This window comes from Numenius arquata, chromosome 29 (genome assembly GCF_964106895.1).
Source record: "Numenius arquata chromosome 29, bNumArq3.hap1.1, whole genome shotgun sequence".
Lineage (NCBI taxonomy): Eukaryota > Metazoa > Chordata > Aves > Charadriiformes > Scolopacidae > Numenius > Numenius arquata.
The window spans coordinates 1,039,174-1,052,355 of record NC_133604.1 but is presented as its reverse complement, the minus strand read 5'-3'; positions in this window follow the sequence as shown (position 1 = coordinate 1,052,355).

The following is a 13,182-nucleotide window of genomic DNA, read 5'->3' as shown; positions in this document are numbered from 1 at the left end:
GGCAAGAAACATTTCCCTTGGCATTTTGCAAAGCTCTTTCAAAGCCAGCTCCTTTCCCGACTCAAAGGCAAAGCCGGGGCGTGGAGGGCAAATTCCCAGCCGGGTGCCTTCTGCACATGGGGTTAATTTTATTTATTTATTTATTTATTTTCCACGAAATTGGACATTTTTCGAGCTACTCTTGGACACCGGAATTTATTCCCCGACCCAACCGCTCTTTCTCCGCTCTCATTGCCGGCTGCCAAGTACATAAATACCAGTTACCGGCCTGTACCAGTCTTCTGGGCTCCAAATATTTACCAGTAAAACTGCATTTTCCCCCCTCCAAATCCCACCTAAATATTTCTGCGTTATTTTTCCAGTCGTGCTTTGAGGTTATTGCAAACTCCTGGGTTTGCTCCTTCTTGCAAAAAGGTTGGGTTTGTTTTTTTTTCTTTTTGGCTCATGCGACGCCGCAAAGGCTCCAAGGATGTGCCAAGCACCTGGGAAAAGCACCGGGATTTGGGGAAGATTTGAGGTTTTCCATGAAAAAAAAAAAAAAAAATCGGAGTTCTTGAGAGCTGGGCGATTTGAATGCAAACTGGATCGTTAATAATAATAATAATGATAATTAAACAAACAACCAAACCCAAAGGAAGATTAAAGCCCCCGTTTTGTCATAAGTGCAGATTTAGGAGGCTAAACACACAAATTCATTTTTTCCCGAATTATTTTTTTACAGCCGGACCGGATTAAGGCAAGAAAACCGCGGGTTAAAAGTGTTTTATTTCCACAAACCCGCATTTCGCACTGGTTGGAGCTTCTGGTGCGGTCCCAAATCAAACCGCGGTATAAAAAAAGGTGGGTTTTTTTGGTTTTTTTTTTTGGTTTTTTTGGTTTTTTTAATGTCTCGCCTTTGCTGGCCCACGTTCACCTCACGGTGGCCACCAGCCCGGGCGCTCTGCACCCATCCTTCACCCCACAGCAAAGCCGATGGGGGAGAGGAGGGGGATTATTGGCACTGAGGAGGTACAATCCGCAAATTTGCCATTTCTCCCCAGGAAAATAAGTAAAAAATAAAGATTAAGGACCGATCCTCAGGTTTTATCCTCCCCAGAGCCCTGGGGGAGGGGGGTGGAGGATGCTCTGAGCTCCATCCCGGGATGTTTCTGCCTCAGAGACCGCAGCCACTGGCTCAGGAGAGGTTATTTACCCCCTCCCCCCCCCATCCACTCCCCCTCCCAAATCCCCCTTGACACACAAACACCTCCCCAAAAGCCCCCAGTCTTGCATCTCCCACGCGTTTAATCGGTGACCAACGCCCCAAGTCACCCCGATGGCTCTTCGTTCCCTGCCAGGAATAATTTTTCACGAAGGGGAAGTTGAGCAATTTAAAGATGATTTGTTCCTCTTTTCTCCTCCTAAATATACAGCCAGAGATGGAAGGATAAAAGGATCTATGCCTACACAGATGCATATATGTATTTATGGCTATGCCTGTGGTTATGTATATATACATGCATATTGCATGCAGATATGGATAAGTGGTTGGGGGAATTTAATTAAGAGTTATCAAGCTCGTTTAATTGGCCAGAGCAGCCAATTAAATTGGATTAGCTGGAGCAAAGCTGTGACTTTGGGGGATACTCGCCTCAGCTTTTTTAGGCGAATTTGGGAATTCTGAGGCAGGCTTTTGGGGCAGGGAGTCCACTGAAGGTGAAAAAGGTGATTATTTCCTTGTAAATTCTGTGGTGCATGGGAAAAGAAAAGCAAAGAAGGGAGAGAAAGGGCGGAACAGGAGAAAGAGGGAGTGAAAGGGTAGGAGAGGAGAGGGAAGAGAAGAGAGAGAAGAGAGAGAAGAGAAGAGAGAGAAGAGAAGAGAAGAGAAGAGAAGAGGAGAGGAGAGGAGAGGAGAGGAGAGGAGAGGAGAGGAGAGGAGAGGAGAGGAGAGGAGAGGAGAGGAGAGGAGAGGAGAGGAGAGAAAAGAAAAGAAAAGAAAAGAAAAGAAAAGAAAAGAAAAGAAAAGAAAAGAAAAGAAAAGAAAAGAAAAGAAGACTAGACTGTGATTTTAATTTTTTTTTTCTATTCTTTTTTTTAAAGTCAATTGAGATCAAGTGAAGCCAAGAGAAACAAGAGGAAAAATTTTACTGGCAAAACTCCAACTTTGGATAATTGCAACTGTTCCTCTCTTCCCAAAGGCGGCTGCTTTTGGCGTTCCTTGTTCTTTGCTTCTTAGCGACACATTTTACCATTTGCCCATATTGAGCCAAATTTGGTCGGGGGATCTGCAGAGCAGCAAGTCCCGGGGGCTGCTGAGGGGTCGCTCTGGAGCTCAGGGGAAGGTTTCACCCCAGGGTGCCAGTGGGGTGCTCGGAGCATCCCACACTTCGAGCCCCAGAGCCACCAACCCGAGTCCCCACTGTGGGCACCTTGTGCCTCCATGAAACGTGTTCTGCTCCTGGAAACCTCTTCCAGCTCCCACATTTTTTGGTCTTCTCCGCCTGGATGAGGATGAGCTGCAGCCCCAAGGTCTCTTATTGCTGCAGCCCCCCCTGCCCCGTCCCCTCCCTCTGGGTTTCTCCCACCCTCAGAGCTGGGCTGGTGGCTTCAGAGTTAATGGTCCCCAGAGAGACCTCTTCTCTCTCTCTTCTCTTCCTGCCCCAACCCCAAATCTGGGACAGACAGTCCTCTTTGGCCATTTTAGGCCCAAATTTGCTCAAGTCTCAGCACCCCACCCATTCCCCCTGGGACAATGAAGCTGTCCCCACCGTCTCCCATAAGGGACAACTGGGGTTTGCTCATGGTCCCCAGGCAATGGAGAAGTGCCAGCAGCCCCCCTGAGTCAGAGCAAGCGCCACCCCCCTCTGCCCCCCACCCCGGAGAACAATGGGGACGTCTCCACCCTCCCAAAAACAAAAGGAGCAGCCAGTAACCAGGGCCTGGCCACATCTGGCCTCTTCTGTGCCAGGGACATGCGTCCTCCATCCTTCCCTCGGCCTTGTGGTATTTGGGGTCCATCACGGCTGATCCAGGGCTGCTGGGATGCAGGGATCTTCCCAAACCCCTCTTTTTATTGTCCCCTTGGCCACCTCCTTGTGCAAGCCTTGAGTGGCATCTTCTGCTTGTGTCGTCTTGTTTGGTCCATTTTCCCTGGGGCACCAGAATGCAGAGATCGCCCCCAAAAAGCTAGTCCAGCCCATCCAGCTTCATCTACCAGTGTGTTCTCCATGAGAAATGCATTTCCCCTCTCCCTGTCTGTCCCAACCTGGTTGAAATCCCAGCTCACACCAGGAGAAGAAAGCTGTCACCTCCAGGGATGGCAGACCTTTGTCTCTTGTCCAAGGGGACAGTCTGGGATGGAGCAATGACCAAGACACTCCCATTCCCCCTGGTACAGGACCATGACATGGAGCTCCACAGTGGCAACCTCCACTCCCAGCCCGAACCCAAATCTTCACTTTTTTTTTAGCAGTCACCCCAAAGGAACATCTGTCTCTATGTCCGTCCATCCATCCATCCATCCCTTCATCCATCCATCCATCCATCCGTCCATCCATCCATCCATCCCTTCATCCATCCATTCATCCATCCATCCATCCATCCATCCATCCATCCATCCCTTCATCCATCCATCCCTTCATCCATCCCTCCATCCATCCCTCCCTTCATCCATCCCTCCCTCCCTCCATCCATCCATCCATCGCCCTACACGTGCTCATGCACCTCTGCAGCACATCCACATGCAAACACACACCCACAGATATGCATGCATGTAAATTTGCACATGCAAACACACGTGTGCATGAACACACGTGGTCCCTGTAGGTGGATGATGGGACAATCACCCAGATGTGTCTGCAAAGGGATGGGTCAGACCAGGGCAAGGAGAAGCGTCGTCTCTTCCAGGAGGCTTTTTTTGGTGCATCTCTGGGCCGGATCCTGCCCTTACTGGGACTCAGCACCACCCAGTTTTCCCACGGGGGGGTCCAGCCAGCTTGTGACCTCTCCCTGCCTTGAGGTTTGAGGGAAGCAGGAAGCTTAGAGGGGTCAAGGGGGAATCCCGGGATTTGGGGGTGTCAGCAGAGGGATGGGGAGGCAAAGCGGATCCTCCTGGCTCTAATTAAGCGCGATGAAGATCTTAATTGAGCATTAACATATGCTAATGGTCTTGGAGTATGGGGAGGGGGAAGTGGGGGAGCTGTGCTTTTGGATGTCTGGCATAGTTTGGCACTTTAATTAATGGGAAAGATGCTCTGGGAGATGCTTTTAAACCCAGACATTCTGAAATGCCCAAAGAAATAAAAACAGCGACTGTCAGAGAATTATTACCCTGGGCCGGGCATTCCCGGATGACTTGAGCAACTTCTTGTTCCCCCCATCCCACCTCTCCCCACCAAAAAAAAACAAACAAAAAAACCCAAGCAAAAACCCAAAAAAGAAAATATGAAAAAAGATAAAATAATTCTGTGTCTGGGCTTAAAGCCGGCAAAATCCGCCTCCCACCCGACCAGAGGTGATGAGTTACGGGGAGGCACCTCGATGCATCTTCCCCACTTCATTTTATCCCTGTTTTCTCCGGTTTGGTATTGGGATTTTTATTTTTATTTATTTTTTTTCCCGATTTTTTTTTTTTCCCAACAAAGGCCTATTTTCCCCACGTTTCCTGCGCTCTTGGGCTCCGAAAAATCCCTCCCCCTACCCCATTTCTCCGCATCTTCGCTCACAGCATCCTCCAAAGTCGGGGAGCCCGGTGGGACCCTCCGGCCTCTCCCCCCCGCCCGCCCCGCCATGGTTTTTCCTTCCGATTTTTAATCTGAGTTGTTAATTTCGCGGGGTTTTCCTTCTTTTCTTTATTTTTTTTTTTTCCTTTTAAATCCAAATCGGTTGTTTTCTGAGCTGCAGCACAAAACGCGGAAGATCGCGGGGAATTGGTGCTCCGAAAAACTGCCCGCCCTGGGACCAGCGTTTTGACGCCACTTTGGGCTCAGGAATTGCACGAAAATGGGTGAAAATAGGCAAAAATGGGAAGCCATCACCCTCCAATGTCCGACCACGCAGTGTCCTGGAGGCTTTATTCACCTGGTGCTCTGTGCGGGTCGTTTCTGTAGACTTTAGGTTAAAAAAATTCACAAACCGGTTAAATAACTTTCTCGGAGATAATAGTAAAAAAGCGAACAAACCCTAAAATACCCGATTTTTACCAGTTTTTTTCCGTTTTCCCTTCCAAAAATCTGCCTTTTTAACTTATGGATGAGATGCCTGATGGACAAAGGTTACAAATACTGAAGGGAAAAAGCACCGAAAAAAAGAAACTCTGTTTTCAAATGGGCAAAAATAGGTTCTTGAAAAGGTCCTCGAGGCTTAAAGTTGTGGTTTTCTGTAAGGACAAAACGCACCAACTCTTAAATAGAAATGGTTATTTTCTTTAAGGGTATATTTATATATGTTTTTCCTTCGGGAATTTCAATTTAGGATCCAACCTCGGAAATATCCGCTCCTGAGTGAATACACAGCTTCCTACTCAGTCCATTTTTGGGGGTAATTTTCTAATTTAAATACCTATTAATTTAAGAAAGCAAAGCACTGATAGAAAAAAAAAAAAGAAAAGAATTCGATCATTATCAGTCGCGAAACCGCAGCGCCGGTCTTTGAACTGGTAATAATTTATTTAAGGAAGGAAATCGTTTCTTCGGGCTTTATTTTCTTTTCCCTTTAAGTGCTCAGGTCTTTCCTTTCACCTCCCCAGGCGGGAGGGTGCTTTTAAAACCCATCGATGGGCTGTTTTCAAGGGCGGGGGGAGGAAATTATGGATCTACTCGGGGCTTTCCTAGGAGGAAAAAAAAAATAATAATAATAAAAAAAAAGATGATAATAATAATAAAAAGCCAGGGAAGGAGCCCTGCGCGGGTGGGTGGGTGCCAGCTCGCTCCCGTGGGAATGGGGAGAGATTTCCATGATGGTTTGTGCATGTCTTAACTCGGAGACTTCCTGGTGACCTATGACTAATGCGATGAGCGCTTCCAGCCTCAGCCGGGGGGGGGGAGAAGGTGGGGGGGCCGCTCTGCCCCCCCGGCACCTGCAGCTCCGAGCACCCCTCGCCGCTCAGCAGCCTGATTTTTTTCCGGGGGGAAAAAAAAAAAAAAGTCGCATTTTTGGGGAATGGGAAAAGCCGGGAGCAAAAATCGCGCATCTTCTGCTCCCCCGGCTGCGGAAACAGCGCGTTGGCGGAGCTGCGCGGGCGCGTGGGGGCGTCTCTCCCAGGCAGGCACTGCGCGCCGGGCTGCGGATTCTCCGCGTCCCCCCCCCCCCCTCCCGCAGTGTTTGTACGGCCCCAATTCCCCCTGCTTTTGCCCCGAGCAACACGCACAGCTCTTCCCTGTTCCCTTTTAAATAAAAAATGTAGGAGAAAACAACACTTTTTTTTTTTTTTTTAAGAAAATAATAATAAAAAAAGAGCACAATCTCACTTCTTCCATTCTCACGTAATTTTTTTCTTTCTCTCCTGGTCGTTGGGTATTTTTTATAATATCAAAATTTGGTTCTGTCCTTTTAACCCAGGTGCGACTCGACCCTGGTGGGGTCGGTGTCTGTTTGGTGGGAAGCCAAGTGGAGTTTGTCACCTCTGTGACACTCACTTGTCTCTGGAACTCTCCAGGGGAAACATTTTGGGGGTGTAGAGATGATGTCTGGGTGCATCCCCTCTTCAGATCAAGGCACCGATGGTTGCGGTGTCCCTTGGAGATGGACACGTCCCACCCGCTGCCTGTCTCTTCATGCTCCTGATGCATTTCTGGCCTTTCTCTTCTTCTCCTGATGTCCCCACCACCCTATTCAAACACGTCATCTGCACCAAGCTGGAGCTCTCCCAGTGAAGAATGAGACCTTATTTCCCTTCCCAGATAGCGAGACTCCAGTTGAGGTGTCCATCTCCATCTCCAGAGACCACCGGCACATGGTCTTCCCTCAAGTGCCAGTTATGAGGGAAGGATCCAGAGGAGGACAATGTACAGGAGGGGGGACCAAACGGGTTCAAGACCAGGAGGTCTGTTATACAAATATATCCACTATAAGAATGACTTCAAAGTTGTTGGGGAATTTTGTTCTCTTTGGGAAAGCCCCGTTTTCCTTCTCGACACGCAGGTATGCTGGAAGGAAGAGCTGGGAAGGAGGCACGGGGAGGAGAGACACAGGGGATAGGGCTCCCTTTCCCAGAGCAGGACATGTGGGGCAAGAAATACCATGTCTTCTGGAAGACCTGGTCCTCTCTGCAGCTTCACAGGTGGCCACCTGTGGAGGCCCATTGTTCCCAGGATCACCAGAAAGGTCATGGAGAGAGAGGAGAAGATGGGAGGCAGGACCAGAGGACTGCCTTTGCAGCCCCCATGATGCTGAAGCCCTTGTGAAGGTGCCCCCTAGCCCCCTGGGGTGCAGGGACCAGTGTTGAGGTGATATTCAACATGGACACCAATGCACGTATCTATTCCCAATGAGCTCGGTTGTTACACACAGGGATTTCAGCCCCAGATGATATTTTTAGCATAAATGTTCATTTTTACTGAAAATATTGAATTCCTCTTCAGTGCCAAGTTGGTGGTTTTTTTAATCTTCAGTGCTCTTTACAGACCCAAGAGTTGTCAAAGAAAATTATCAATGGAAATGGAAAGAAAGGGACAACTTTGGGCTGCCTTTCTGTCCATCCGTCTGTCCAACCATCCATCCATCCATCCATCCATCCATCCATCCATCCATCCCTCCATCCCTCCCTCCCTCCCCACCAGTGGAACTTGGCCGCTCTTGATGTTCTCCATCACCTCCAAAACATGCATGGTCAGAGAAAGGGGACAGCAATGCCCTGGCCCTATGACAGCATCCAATATCTATCCTCTGGAATATTTTCCCAGCCTTTTTCCCAGGTTGTACGTTATGTTTCCAGAATATTTTGAACAGAGGAGAGAGGCACTGCACAAGCTGAGCCTTCCTCCTGTTCCCTGTGAGGAGGTCTGAAGACATCTGAACCCAGCCAGGACCTCCTGGACACGCAACTGGCCTTGAACCTCTTGGTTTCCTCCTGCCTCCAAGGCTCCACACAAGGATTTCATTTACTTTCCAGCGTGGTTTCTTTGTTGGTTTTCCTTTACATCATCCAGCAGCTGTTATGGACTTTTAACTATTTTTATAAGAGGTCTTTTCCTCTCGTTTTAGTTATGTATTTTGCTTTTCCTCTAGCTAGAGGGGGTGGTTCAATAAATAATGGTAATGAGGCTCCTGTAATTGCTTTTGGATGTGCCTGCAGATGAAATCTTGGATAAATTATTTCTTGGTGGGAAGATTTCACTTGACTTTTTGTTGTTGTTCTTTTTCCCCTTTCTTCTTGCGCAGCTGCCAAAAAACCTGATTTCCTAAACAAGGGCTAGAGCTCAGGGACTTTTGAGGGCTTTTTAAAAAACAACAACTTTACAATTTACCACCTTATAGGGTTGTTGGGTTTTTTCTTCCCCCATGTGCTCCCCTGTGCAAAAAGAGATTTATTCTGCCTTAAATGCCTCCCTTTCACAACAGCCCTTCATGAAAAATCGCCGCCCTTACGAGATGTTCAGGCTCTTTCTTTGCCTCCTAAATTTGTCAGGCGTAAATTCAACAAAATAAAACATGTCAACAGGAAGAGAAATGACTCACGATTCTATGAAATAGTCCTCTTGGTAGGAAAACGGTACTTTTACTGGGTTTAAACAAAGTTCCCTCTTGACCCGGACTGTAGTTATGCTTAAAAATTGATGGCTGGAGACGACCCCATATTATTAACAAAATATTGCAGTCAAGAGGACTGATTTTGGTAAAAAAAAAAAAAAGGCTGAGGGAAGAGAGGGCTGGAAAAGTGAGGTGCCAGGGTTTAGAAGCAGTAGAGAGAGGGAAGAGGGACGGAGGGATGGTTGAACGGGTGAAAATGCCCTGGGAGCTGCCGGCGAGGTTTGGCCGGATGCAAACGTGGAGAGTAATGGGATCGGCTGTGGTTTATGTGAACTAATTAACAAAAGCTAAAAAAAAAAAAAACTCCAGCCCCACTCACACACACCCACAACTAAGTATGCCTTTGGTTGGCCAAGCTGAAGAAACCTTCCCACTCCACTGTGTCTCGCATGGTTAAGAATCTGTTTTCCAGTCAAACAACGGATTTTTCCCATGACTTGCTGCCTCTGGAAATATTCCTCTCCCAGACCTTTCTCCCCTCCCCCAAATCTGCGTTTTTTCCCCTTCTCTTGGACATTTTTGTCTTATTTATTTCCATCGCTACAGCAAAACTTTCCGAGTCAGTTGGGAGAAAAATGGCAGCAAATGGCCAAGGGACTTCAAACCCAGGGATGCCATTTCCAAAGGCTTGGAAAATCACCAGGGAAACGGTTTCAGAAGAGCCTGTTCAGCTCAGGAGCTTCAAAAATGCCCAAGCCAAGAAGGAATTAACTCTTTGGCCCCTAAATTGCTTAGATCTGAGGCGGAAAATGCCTTTGCCTCCAATCCCACTGCATTTCGGGGCATGGAATTTGGGCAGGATCCTTTGAGAATTGCTCCCAGGGGAGACTGGGGACAGGTGGGAAATGGGAGAGTTGGGTTTGGGGGCAAATCTCTCTTGCCTGCTCTGCTCTGGGATTTGTCACCAAAGCGGCCCAAAGAGGAGAGGAAAGACTTTGTTATAGCATTATTTTAATCGTGGTTTTTTTCTTTTGTTTTATCTCATTTTTTTTTTTAATTTTGGGGGATGTGTGCTCCAGTGCCATGTGAATATTTTATTTCCCTTCACATGGCCAAGGTGCAAAGCTGCTTGGTCCAAATGGGATCTGGAAAGAAACCACCCCGGACCCCGCAGAGGTGGGCAAGAGGGGGTTCGCTCTACACCATGATCTTTCCCATTCAATCGCCTTTCCCTGCTGAGTTTCGGCAGTGGCGAAAAGCCCGCCAAGATAAGTCCCAACTCGTCGAAGGGGCTCCAATTTACACGGGCTGGGACGAGCAGCAATGAGAGCGGCTACAGAAATAAAAGGTAAATTCCCTCCATAATCCCACAAATGAAACCAGTTAATTCTTCAACGTACACGTGGATCTTTTAGGTGAGCGCCAGAGCCAAAAGAAGGATTTTTCCTGGTTTTATTAAGCCAAGAGACAATCCTTGTGCACACACAGACACACAAAAATGCTTGGTTTTCCCCCTGCACACCCAAAATCCAAACGTGATCTCTCTTGCATGCATCCATGGCACGTTTTAGATCTGTCGATATTTATTATTCTGACTTCTGGGTAATTAATGTATCAATTTCCAGAAGTGAAACACTCAGCCTGCTGCGTGTGAGGAGTGAAGGAAGCCCAGCCCCAGTGATGGCGTGTTTGCTGGCTTGTCCAATGCTGGCACCCGGGATGGTGCTGGGCTACGGAGCCAAACGAGGGCAGCTTTCATCAGAGCATCCTGCTTGGGCCAGGGCGAGCTGAGCCCTGACGTGGCTGGAAGCTCCAACTGCCAAGAAAATGCCTTCCATGGGCCAAATGTGTTGGTGGTGTAAGGCAAGGCTGGCTCCTTTGAAGTGTTTGGGGCAGGGCCAATTTACGCCCAGTTGGGTTTGGCCCATGGTTCATGTTTAGCAATAGTATTTTCAAAAACAAACATTGAGGAGGGAACTCATGGGTATTTTTTCCTCCAGGGCATTCAATTTACTAGCATTAAAGGAAGTATTTGTCTTCCTTTCTCCTTTCCCCTTTTCCTTTCCTTTCCTTTCCTTTCCTTTCCTTTCCTTTCCTTTCCTTTCCTTTCCTTTCCTTTCCTTTCCTTTCCTTTCCTTTCCTTTCCTTTCCTTTCCTTTCCTTTCCTTTCCTTTCCTTTCCTTTCCTTTCCTTTCCTTTCCTTTCCTTCCCTTCCCTTTCCTTCCCTTCCCTTCCCTTCCCTTCCCTTCCCTTCCCTTCCCTTCCCTTCCCTTCCCTTCCCTTCCCTTCCCTTCCCTTCCCTTCCCTTCCCTTCCCTTCCCTTCCCTTCCCTTCCCTTCCCTTCCCTTCCCTTCCCTTCCCTTCCCTTCCCTTCCCTTCCCTTCCCTTCCCTTCCCTTCCCTTCCCTTCCCTTCCCTTCCCTTCCCTTCCCTTCCCTTCCCTTCCCTTCCCTTCCCTTCCCTTCCCTTCCCTTCCCTTCCCTTCCCTTCCCTTCCCTTCCCTTCCCTTCCCTTCCCTTCCCTTCCCTTCCCTTCCCTTCCCTTCCCTTCCCTTCCCTTCCCTTCCCTTCCCTTCCCTTCCCTTCCCTTCCCTTCTTTCACATCATCCAGCCTCTGAAATGATCCTCCAGACCCAGTTCCTCGTTCCCCCAGGATTTAAGCACGCAATTCCCCAGGCTTGCCCTGGTCCCAGCCCATCTCAGTGGGAATTAGGTGCCTGGACCTCGGAGACCTCAATGAATGGACCACGGCAGAAGTCACTGCCCACCCTCGGTCCCTGCTTGGTTGGGATTCAATGGGATTAATGGCCACCCAGTTGGAAGATCCGTCCCAAACCTAGGGTTTGGTTGTAGGGAATAGGTTGTAAGCCCCAAAATCCGTGGGGCAGGCATGGCCTCGCGCACACTCTTGCTCCCTGAATCACAGCGCTCGGCTCTGGGGAGTGGACATTTACTCAGCATTTGCAACCCTGTGATTCACAGCGGCTGGTGGCTGCTCATACCCACGCGCTGCAAATCCACCTCGAAACAACCTCTGCCAGGATGAGCCAGGCTCGCCTTGCTGTTTGCACAGAGATTTTCTTTTGAAGTCTCTGTCTGGTGAGCTAAAAATAAGACAGAAGGATGGGGGGAAGGAAAAGACCTGGTGAAAGCCAGCGGTGGCTTTGGCTTTCAGATGTACAGGCACCAAGGCATTTGCATGCTTGGCTTCAGCATCTAAAAGGGTCAGTCCTGCTGTCTACCCAAAATGCCACCAGTGAGGACAGCTTTATTCCCTCAGGGAGGTCTTAGGACCTGAGTAAAATCCACCATCACCAAGGAAGCTGTCCCATCCAGGGAATCATGATGTCAGCGTGGGATTTTGGAGCTTAGGTATCAAAGCGTTGCGCGGTGTGCTTCCTCCCAGCAAAACACGCATTCCTTGGCGTCATCACGGTGGATTAGGGTGACTGGAGTTGGCTGAGGGGACGTCAAAAACAACTCACCCCTTGATCCACCTGGAGAGGCGGGAACTGCCTGGCCGGTCACACACAAACCAGTTCTGCAGAGCTTCAAACCAGCCGCGGCACCTGATGGCACTGGCCCAGCCGAGCCAAGGCTGTCTGGGATCTGGGACATCTTGGGCTTCATGACTTTTGAAGACACGGAAGAGATTGGGGCTCTTGCATGTTTGGCTCAGGGCAGAGACTTGCTGGGGGGGCTGCAAAGTTGGGTGTTAACAAATCCCTCTTTAATGATCAGCTCCTCTTTGGTCCCGTGTCTGCACAGCATCTTGAGAATGAGCCCCAGTTCCAACTGGGGGTCCCGGCTCCCTCCTACAAGATTTATCGCTGCAACATTCTACACACACTCAATGCCTTCTTCCTTCCCTGGGGCCCGAAGAAGGGCAGTAAATGGGATTTCTGGAAACTCAAGACCTTTTGGGGAGGCAAAGCCACTTCAATCTGTCCCAATCATGCTGGGATGAAACTCAGACCAGGGAGTTTTCTGTTTGTGTCCTGATGACACCACCCTTTAACTCCATGACTAAGCTCTGGGGATGAGCCATACCAGCTCGCACCTTGTTTCCTCCTGCCAAAGCCGTGCACCTCGCTGCAGACACCAGAGATGGGGATCCTTCCAAAGAGCAGTATGATATCCATCCTATTTCGTATGCCCAGAAATCAGGAACGATCCATCGACCTCTCTCTTTGCTCAGTTCCCTCTTCGAGAATGTCCTCTGCTGCAAACTTCTGCAAAACCCGTCCCCTGCAGCTCCTGGGTCCATCTCGGTCCATCTCTCCCCACATCAGGGACAGACTGAGCTGTATTTTCCAGGGGGGGGAGGTGAAAGAATGGTTTACCCATGGGATTTTTTGCTCCCCTTGCTTTGCCCTACAAATTGCAAACCCAAGGGTGTGTATTAGCAGGTGAGGACGAGGACTGTGCCTAGTGAACTAGATACATTGCTCCATCTTTTCACCCAAATCCAGGTTGATTCCCATGTTGTTATTTCAGTCCATTCTCACCCCACAATG